This window comes from Hemiscyllium ocellatum, chromosome 5 (assembly GCF_020745735.1).
Source record: "Hemiscyllium ocellatum isolate sHemOce1 chromosome 5, sHemOce1.pat.X.cur, whole genome shotgun sequence".
NCBI classification, from domain to species: domain Eukaryota; kingdom Metazoa; phylum Chordata; class Chondrichthyes; order Orectolobiformes; family Hemiscylliidae; genus Hemiscyllium; species Hemiscyllium ocellatum.
Genome location: NC_083405.1, coordinates 17,144,204 through 17,154,121, shown reverse-complemented (window position 1 = coordinate 17,154,121; position 9,918 = coordinate 17,144,204).

The following is a 9,918-nucleotide window of genomic DNA, read 5'->3' as shown; positions in this document are numbered from 1 at the left end:
TTTCAAGGTGAGAGGAAAAAGATCTGAGATCTGAGAGGCAAATCTTTCCACAAGGTGGTCCATATGTGGAATGAACTGCCAGAGGAAGGCATAAAAGCAGATGAAGTTATAACTTTTAAAAGGGATTTGGATAGGTACATGAATGGGAAAGGTTTAGAGGTTTATGAGTCAGATGCAGGCAAGTGGGACTAGTTTAGTTTGGGAAACTTGGTCGGCATGGACTAGTTGCACCGACGGATTTGTTTCCATGTTATGTGACTATCATTCTAATTGAGCTGTGGTGAAACAAAGAAGGAAAGCAAGAGATACAGCTTTTCAGTCATAAGAAATTGTGGGATTGGTGAAGAGGGGTGGATCTAACTAGAAGGAGTACTATGTTTCAGTATGTCATTATTTTTATTTGTTTCAGCCCCATTACTGGCCACAACCCAAGACACATCTGCATTTGTGGTAGTGATAACCATCACTACCACATTTGTGGGCGGCACGGTGGCACAGTGGTTAGCACTGTTGCCTCACAGCGCCTGAGACCCGGGTTCAATTCCCGACTCAGGCGACTGACTGTGTGGAGTTTGCACGTTCTCCCCGTGTCTGCGTGGGTTTCCTCCGGGTGCTCCGGTTTCCTCCCACAGTCCAAAGATGTGCGGGTCAGGTGAATTGGCCATGCTAAATTGCCTGTAGTGTTAGGTAAGGGGTAAATGTAAGGGTATGGGTGGGTTGCGCTTCGGCGGGTCGGTGTGGACTTGTTGGGCCGAAGGGCCTGTTTCCACACTAAGTAATCTAATCTAATCTAATCTCTGCTAACATTGTAAGGACATGTAGTCATGCTGCTCCCCTCTGGACAATCTGTTCAGGCGACTGTCATGGATGAACGATGGTTAATAACTGGCAATGTATGTAAGCTATGAGATGTGGGTGGTAAGGCTTGTGCTCGTGTGCGAAGGCAAAGTGAAACTATGAATGAGAGTCATTGTTTATACAGACTGAGAGAAATTAAATATATGGTTATGGTGAATTTGGACACATGAGGAGCTCATGGTTTACTTATGAGGATTTAACACTTGAAGATTAAATGCACTGACCTTGACCACCTTTTGAATATGTTTAGGTACTGCATCCCGATCCTCCATGTTACACTGTTTATGTTAACAGTGGCAATTTGGTCTCACTTGCCTTCATGACGTTTGACTGGAGACCTTCCTGGCCTGCATTGGATGGAAAATCTCTCTCCTCTAGTTCTTTCACTAAAGATTCCAGCACTGCCATTGGAAACCTTAGAGCATGTCTTCTGCCCTTTAGCATCATACTATATCATCTTGTAGACCGTCTACTCCAGCCATTTCCAAATCCTGCTCTAGTCCAATTGCACCTCTTGTTTAAGAGGTGCACATTAAGTAGTACATGTTAGTTTTAGGTGGTATCAGCCTGGTAGAAACTTAAACAATCACTTAATATTATATTTAGCACTGTGTGCTAGTATCATATAAATTAGTAGGCATTATATGCCTGTTGTCCAAATCTGAACAAATGTTCATGGGTTCATCCTGCAGTGCAATTCCTGTGCCTATTTTCAATGGATTTTGGGTTTCACACTAAGTCTGTTTTTAAAAAAAAATCAGCATAACTGAAGACATTTTTAAAAAATTTTCTATGAGGAGCTCTGAGATGTTGGAAGCCAGTCAAATCTTGCATTGAGGGTACTTTCTCAAGTTTAAATTAAATCCACAGTCATTTCCATCACAACTTCAGCAGAGCACTTGCCAATGGACCAAAAAATTGCCAGGTATGTCAACTTAGTTGCCTCCATCCAACCTGAATATAATGTGAAAAATTAAGATGTGGGTAGGAACTTGCAAGATTGAAAATTATAAGCAGTAGCCCTAGTTGGAACAGTGTCCACTACTCTGATAACAGCATTGGGCACTTACTAGCCTGCTACGGAGTAAGCAACATTGTGACCAAGGGTGTTGACTATAGGTAACCAAAGATTTTTTTTGCTTTAATGGTTTTTTTTTTTGCTAATGTTGTTACTTAAGGAGATCTTTCCAGAGAATGTCAGAAGGAAATCAGTAACCTCCCTCGAGAGTTAAAGCTGGGGATTTTGGAGTATTGTGAACAGTGAGGATGATAGTGATAAAAATTGAGGTAATTGAGGTCACAGGCTGAATGAATTGTTGGATCAGAGATAGATTAAATTTAATGCAGGGAAGTGCAAACTGATTTACTTAGCTAGAAAACAGGAGGAGAAACAACAGAAAATACAGGGTACAATTCCAAAGGGCGTGCAAAAGCAAAATAATCTTGGGGTAGATGTGGAGAGGTGTTCCCTTTTATTGGATAATCTGGATCTAGGGTCATTCATTTACAACAGAGATTAGGCAAACTTTTTTTTGAAGATTGAGAATGCTCTTTAAAAAGGTAGAGGATGCAGAGTCACTGACATCTTTTTAAGGCAGACGTAGATAGATTACTGTTAGCAAGGGATTGGAAACTTATCTGGGGTAGCAGGAATGTGGATTTAAGATTAAAATCTGATCTGCTATGACCTTATTGAATAGCAGAGTAGGATTGAGGAGCTGAATGGTCTGTTTGTGATTCAAACATTGGTATTAAATGTATATTGCAAATCATTACAGGCTGCAGGCTAGTTTGAGAATAAAGGATCTCAGACATTATAAATAGGGGCATAAGCAAGCAAGTTATAATAAACCTGCATAAAACACAGTTCTACCTCAGTTGGAGGTGAATTGTATGTCCAGTTCTGGCACCATGTTTTAGAATAATTATGAAAGAATTAGAGATTGTACAGAAAAGATTCATGAGAAATGTTCATCATTAGTGGGCGGCACGGTGGCACAGTGGTTAGCACTGCTGCCTCACAGCGCCTGAGACCCGGGTTCAATTCCCGACTCAGGCGACTGACTGTGTGGAGTTTGCACGTTCTCCCCGTGTCTGCGTGGGTTTCCTCCGGGTGCTCCGGTTTCCTCCCACAGTCCAAAGATTTGCGGGTCAGGTGAATTGGCCATGCTAAATTGTCCGTAGTGTTAGATATGGGTGGGTTGCGCTTCGGCGGGTCGGTGTGGACTTGTTGGGCCAAAGGGCCTGTTTCAACACTGGAAGTAATCTAAAAAAAAATGTTTTGCAGCCATTGTTACCTGGATAGGTTGTATTCAATGGATGACAGAAGGTTAAATGAAAACTTGAAATAGACGTGCTCAACATTGGAAAGAAAGCTGATTCCTATCAGAAGGATCGAGACCCAGTGGATACCGGTCAAAGGTTATTCGCAAAAGAAACAATGATAACCTGGAGAAAAGCGTTTGTTTTTACAGAGCTAAGTGAGTTGCTCTCAGAGAGCTTGCTGGAACATAATGGACAGATATGGCTTTGTTCTATGTAATGAGCATACTATAATTCTTTTTCATTTTAGAACATAGAACATGACAGAGCAGTCCAGGCACTTCGGCCCTCAATGATACTCTGACCTGTGAAACTGATCTGAAGCCCATCTAACCTACATTATTCCATTCTCATCCATATACCTATCCAATGACCATGCCTGTGAAAGTTGGCAAGTCTACAACTGTTGAAAATGTGTTGCTGGTTAAAGCACAGCAGGTCAGGCAGCATCCAAGGAATAGGAAATTCGACGTTTCGGGCATAAGCCCTTCATCAGGAATGAGGAGAGGGTGCCAGGCAGGCTAAGATAAAAGGTAGGGAGGAGGGACTTGGGGGAGGGGCGATGGAGATGTGATAGGTGGAAGGAGGTCAAGGTGAGGGTGATAGGCCGGAGTGGGGTGGGGGTGGAGAGGTTAGGAAGAAGATTGCAGGTTGGGAGGGCAATGCTGAGTTGAGGGAACCGACTGAGACAAGGTGGGGGGAGGGGAAATGAGGAAACTGGAGAAATCCGAGTTCATCCCTTGTGGTTGGAGGGTTCCCAGGCGGAAGATGAGGCGTTCTTCCTCCAACCGTCGTGTTATGTTCTGCCGGTGGAGGAGTCCAAGGACCTGCATGTCCTTGGTGGAGTGGGAGGGAGAGTTAAAGTGCTGAACCACGGGGTGGTTGGGTTGGTTGGTCCGGGCGTCCCTGAGGTGTTCTCTGAAGCGTTCGCAAGTAAGCGGCCCGTCTCCCCAATGTAGAGGAGGCCACATCGGGTGCAGCGGATGCAATAGATGATGTGTGTGGAGGTACAGGTGAACTTGTGGCGGATATGGAAGGATCCCTTGGGGCCGTGGAGGGAAGTGAGGGAGGTGGTGTGGGTGCAAGATTGCAGGCAGTGCATTCCACACTCCTCCTCCTGTCTGAGTAAAGAAACTTTCTGACATCTGTCCTATATCGATCACCCCTCAATTTGAAGCTATGTTCCTTTGTGCTGGCCATCACCATTGAGAAAAAAGGCTCTCCCTGTCTACTTGATATAACTCTCTTATGTCTCAATTAAGTTGCCTCTCAACCTTCTTCTCTCTAACGAAAGTAGCTTCAAGTCCCTCAATCTTTCCTCATAAGACTGTCCCTCCATACCAGGCAACATCCTAATAAATCTCCTCTGAACACTTTCCAAAACTTCCACATCCTTCCTATAATGTGGTGACCAGAACTGTACGCAATACTCCAAGTGCAGCCGCTCCAGAATTTTGTATGGCTGCAGCATGACCTCATGGTTCCGAAACTCGATCCCTCTACCAATAAAAGCTAACACACCGTATGCCTTCTTAACAGCCCTGTCAACCTTGATGGCAACTTTCAGGGATCTACATATATGGACACAAAGATCTCTCTGCTTATCTACACTGCCAAGAATCTTACCATTCGCCCAGTACTCAGCACTCCTGTACTCCTTCCAAGGTGAATCACCTCACTTTTTTCTGCATTAAACTCCATATGCCACCTTTCAGCCCAGCTCTGCAGCTCTATGTCCCTCTGTAACCTAGCACATCCATTGGGACTATCTACAACTGTACTGGCCTTAGTGTTGTCCGCAAATTTATGAACCCATCCTTCTACACTCTCATCCATGTCGTTTATGAAAATGATAAACCACAGTGGACCCAAAACAGATCCTCGCGGTACACCACTAACAATCGAACTCCATTTTGAACATTTCCTATCAATCACCACCCTCTGCCTTCTTTCAGCTAGCCAATTTCTGATTGAAACGGCTAAATTACCCTCAATCCGATGCCTCCATATTTTATGCAGTAGCCTACCATGGGGAATCTAATCAAACGCTTTACTGAAATCCATATACATCACATCAGTGACTTTACTCTCATCCACCTGTTTAGTCACCTTCTCAAAGAACTCTAAGGTTTGTAAGGCACAACCTACCTTTCACAAAATAATGTTACCTCTAAGCAACTTATTCCTATTGAGATCACCATAAATCCTATCTCTTATAAACCTTGTCCAATACTTAAACCACAACTGAAGTAAGGCTCACGGGTCTATAATTACCAGGGTTGTCTCTACTCCCCTTCTTAAACTAGGGAAAAACATTTGCTATCCTCCACTTTGTTTCTGCTTTGACAATACTGTCAATTGGGAGCATGTTTATATCTATTTGTGAATTCAGCATTGTTCATGGATTGAACTTAGACCTTCCTGCCCTAAATTATATAAACATAACTACATAGAAAACATGTCACTTGAGTTATCAATGGGTTCTCTTGTTTTTATTTGATCTATACATTTAAAGTTCATGTCATTTTCTTAACATTTTAATTTAAAATTTCATGCTGAAAAGTAAATTTATTAAATACAACTTCTGTTTTGTGCAGAGTTGAAGGTGTGAAGCAGCACTTCAGGATACTTCAGCAGCAATTATTTTTGTTTTATACGGCCTCATCAGTTGGTAAATGGTGTAAGAAAGTATTAGCATAAATGAATTATGGTACGCAATTATTACGACATGCTGGGGAGACTGGCATTATTCCGTTTTATTTTCATCATTGATTTCCTTAACAATTTAAAAGAATATAGAGTGCTATGGACTAATAAGTGAAATACTGTAATTCAATGTAGCACCAATAAGGCAATATATATTTTTCTTACTGTGACTGTCTGTCTTAGTGAATAATAAGGATAGTAAGGAAGCAGTGATAAAGGGCTGTAAAGGCATGTGTGGTTTGTTGGCATGGTAACAAGTAAGACACTTATAGATCCTAAAATCCAGCATGAGGATGTTTAATATTTCACTTTGAATCAGTAGCATAGAACAAGCATTCTGTGTTTCTGTACCAATGTCACAATATGTACAAATCAGATATCTTATAGGATGTGGATGAGCTAATGGCTATTGCTCACTGGTAGTAAAAGTGATAGCAAATTTGCTCAATATCTTGTCAAGTGACAGTGGTCTGTAGGAAAGGAATTCTCATTTGAATTCTCAGCACTTTTGATCTTCAGTAAGTTTCACATTATCTAAATCTCTGGCACCTGTGTCTTTACTTGCACCAGGTTCTCTTGCCACCATCAGATGGAGAGAAAGTATTTCCTCTGGTGGTAAAGTTCAGACATGGACATTACATAAAGATAAAAGCTAGGCCATTTCTAAGGTGGCAACAGAAAGCACTTCTTCAATTAAATAGACTATTACACACAAGCAAATATAAGCCACTCAGCGCACTAAGTCTGCTCAATGATTTGATGAAATCATGGCTAATCTGACCACTTGTCAATCCACTTCCTTGTCTTTTCTCCATAATCCTTGATCGCCTTGCTGATTTAAAAATCAATCTACCTCAGCTGTAAAAATACCTAACAACTAAGTTTCTGCCAAAAAGGATGCACCACCCTCAGATTAAATTCCTCTAAGTCTGTCTTACTCTAGGATTGTGCCCTCTTGTCCTGGAGTTTCCCACAAGGGAAACTATTTTCAAATTTACCCTGTCAAGTCCCCTAATTTGGAGGTGCCAGTGTTGGACTGGAGTGTACAAAGTTTAAAAATCTCACAACACCAGGTTATAGTCCAACATGTATATTTGGAAGCACTAGCTTTTGGCATGCTGTTCCTTCATCAGGTGGTTGTAGAGTATAAGATCGTATGACCCAGAATTTATAGCAAAAGTTTACAGTGTAGAACTTTTGCTATAAATTCTGTGTCTTATGATCTTATACTTCACAACCACCTGATGAAGATGCAGCACTCCGAAAGCTAGTGCTTCCAAATAAATCTGTAGGTGCCCTAATAATTGTGTTTCAATAACGTATCATCTCATTCTTCTAAACTCCAATGAGTATGGATCTAACCTTTCATCATGAGACAGTCCTTCCAGACCCAGGATCAACATTTAAATTATATTCATTCCTCTGTTCTTTGTGGCAAAATGTATAATGAGTGGAAACATGGAAAATTTTCTACAAAACAAACTATACAGGTAAGAGGGGTGGCATGGTGGCTCAGTAGTTAGCATTACTGCCTCGCAATGCCAGGGACCTGGATTCAACTCCCCTCTTGTGTGACTGGCTGTGTGGAGTTTGCACATTCTCCCCGGTACGTGGGTTTCCTCTGGGTGGTCTGGTTTCCTCCCATTGTCCAAAGATGTGCAGGTTAGGTGGTTTGGCCATGTTGAATTGCCCTGTAGTGTCCAGGGATGTGAAGGCTAAGTGTGTTAGCCATGGGAAATGCAGGGTTACAGCGATAGGGTAGGGAGGTTGGTGGGGGTGGGATGGTCTTCAGAGGGTTGATGTGGACTCAATGGACTGAATGGCCTCCTTCAAAACTGTAGGGATTCTATTCTAGATTAATTGCTCATTTTCAAATTGCTGTGAATAAATTGTTAGTCAAGAATGTTAAGGAAAAGGCCCTTTGGCCCTCCAAGCCTGAGCCGATCCAAATGTATTGTCGGTCATAAACCTTCTCTGCACCCTCTCCAAAGCGTCCATATCCTTTTGGTAATGTGGCAATCAGAACTGTACACTGTATTCTAAATGCGGCCAAACCAATGTTTTGTAATAGTTACAAGACCAAAGGTTCAGGTTCAGGTTCAAGTTAAGGTTCAGCATAGCCATGTTCTGAGTAGATCAATAATAATAAAAATTTGATCTTGTTCCAAGTTCTGGCCTATGTTTATAACAGTTATATGTATAATCTCATAGTATATAATTTTTAGATACCAACCAGATCACAAGATCCAAACATCAGAAGTTTGATACAAGAAAGTTGAACGGTTTTTTTTAGCTCATCTTTTGAGACAGACTTAATACCATGGAAATGTAATTTATTTGATTACTGGATTTTTTTAACAATATAACCTATTCCAGTTTTGAAGGATCACTGGATTAGATTAGATTAGATTAGACTTAGATTAGATTAGACTTACAGTGTGGAAACAGGCCCTTCGGCCCAACAAGTCCACACCGACCCGCCGAAGCGCAACCCACCCATACCCCTACATTTACCCCTTACCTAACACTACGGGCAATTTAGCTTGGCCAATTCACCTGACCCGCACATCTTTGGACTGTGGGAGGAAACCGGAGCACCCGGAGGAAACCCACGCAGACACGGGGAGAACATGCAAACTCCACACAGTCAGTCGCCTGAGTCGGGAATTGAACCCGGGTCTGCAGGCGCTGTGAGGCAGCAGTGCTAACCACTGTGCCACCGTGCCGCCCAAACATGAGACATGAGACCCAAGGTCATAGTGAAGAAAGAGGTCAGTCTGACACTGGTACCATTGGGAAAAGGAACAAGTCCAACAGTCAGAGCAAGCAGGAACAAAGCAGAAAATGGTTGGGGGCAAGATGGAAGGGGAAGTGGCGTTTTTGATAAGAGAACATTAAGGCTGTACGTATGGAGGATATTCCTGGGAAAATGTCCAGGCAAGTTATTTGGGTGGAACTGAGAAATAAGAAAAAGATGATCACTTTATTGGGATTGAATTATAGACCCCACAACAGGCAGCAGGAAATTGAGAAACAAATTTGTAAGGAGATCTTGGTTATCGGTAAGAATAACAAGATGGTTATGGAAAGGAATTTTAACTTCCCAAACATAGACTAGCACTGCCATAGCGCTAAGGGTTTAGATGGAGAGGAATTTGGTAAGTGTACACAAGAAAATTTTCTGATTCAGCATGTGAACCTATGTACTAGAGGAAGTGCAAAACCTGATCTCCTCTTGGGAAATAAGGCAGGACAGGTGACTGAGGTGTCAGTGGGGGAGCACTTTGGGGCCAGTGACCACAATTCTATTAGTTTTAAAATAGTGATGGAAAAGGAAGTTCTAAATTGGAGAGAGGCTAATTTTGATGGTATTAGGCAAGAACTTTCAAACGTTGACTGGGGCAGGATTTTGCAGGGAATGGGATTGCTGGAAAATGGGAACCCTTAAAAAATGAGATAACGAGAGTCCCTAACATGTTCCTGTTAGGGTGAAAGGAAAGGCTGATAGGTACAGAGAATGCTGGATGACGAGAGAAATCGAAGTTTTGGTTAAGAAAAAGAAGGAAGCACATGTCAGTTATAGACAGGAGAGATCCAGTGAATCCTTAGAGTGAAAAGGGAATAGAAGTATACTTAAGAGGGAAATCAGGAGGGCAAAATGGGGACATGAGATAGCTTTGGCAAATAGAGTTAAGGAGAATCCAAAGGGTTTCTATAAATACATTAAGGACAAAAGGGTAACGAGGGAGAGAATAGGACCCCTCAAAGATAAACAAGGAAGCCTATGTGTGGAGCTGCAGGAGATGGGGAAGATATGATATGAGTATTTTGCATCAGTACTTACTATGGAAAAGGACATGGAAGATACAGAATGTGGGGAAATAGATGGTGATATCTTGAAAAATGTCGATATTACAGGTGTGATGACACTGGATGTCTTCAAATGCATAAAAGTGGATAAATCCTAGGACCTAATTAGGTGTACCCTACAACTCTGTGGGAAGATAGGGAAGTGATTGCTGAGCCCCTTAC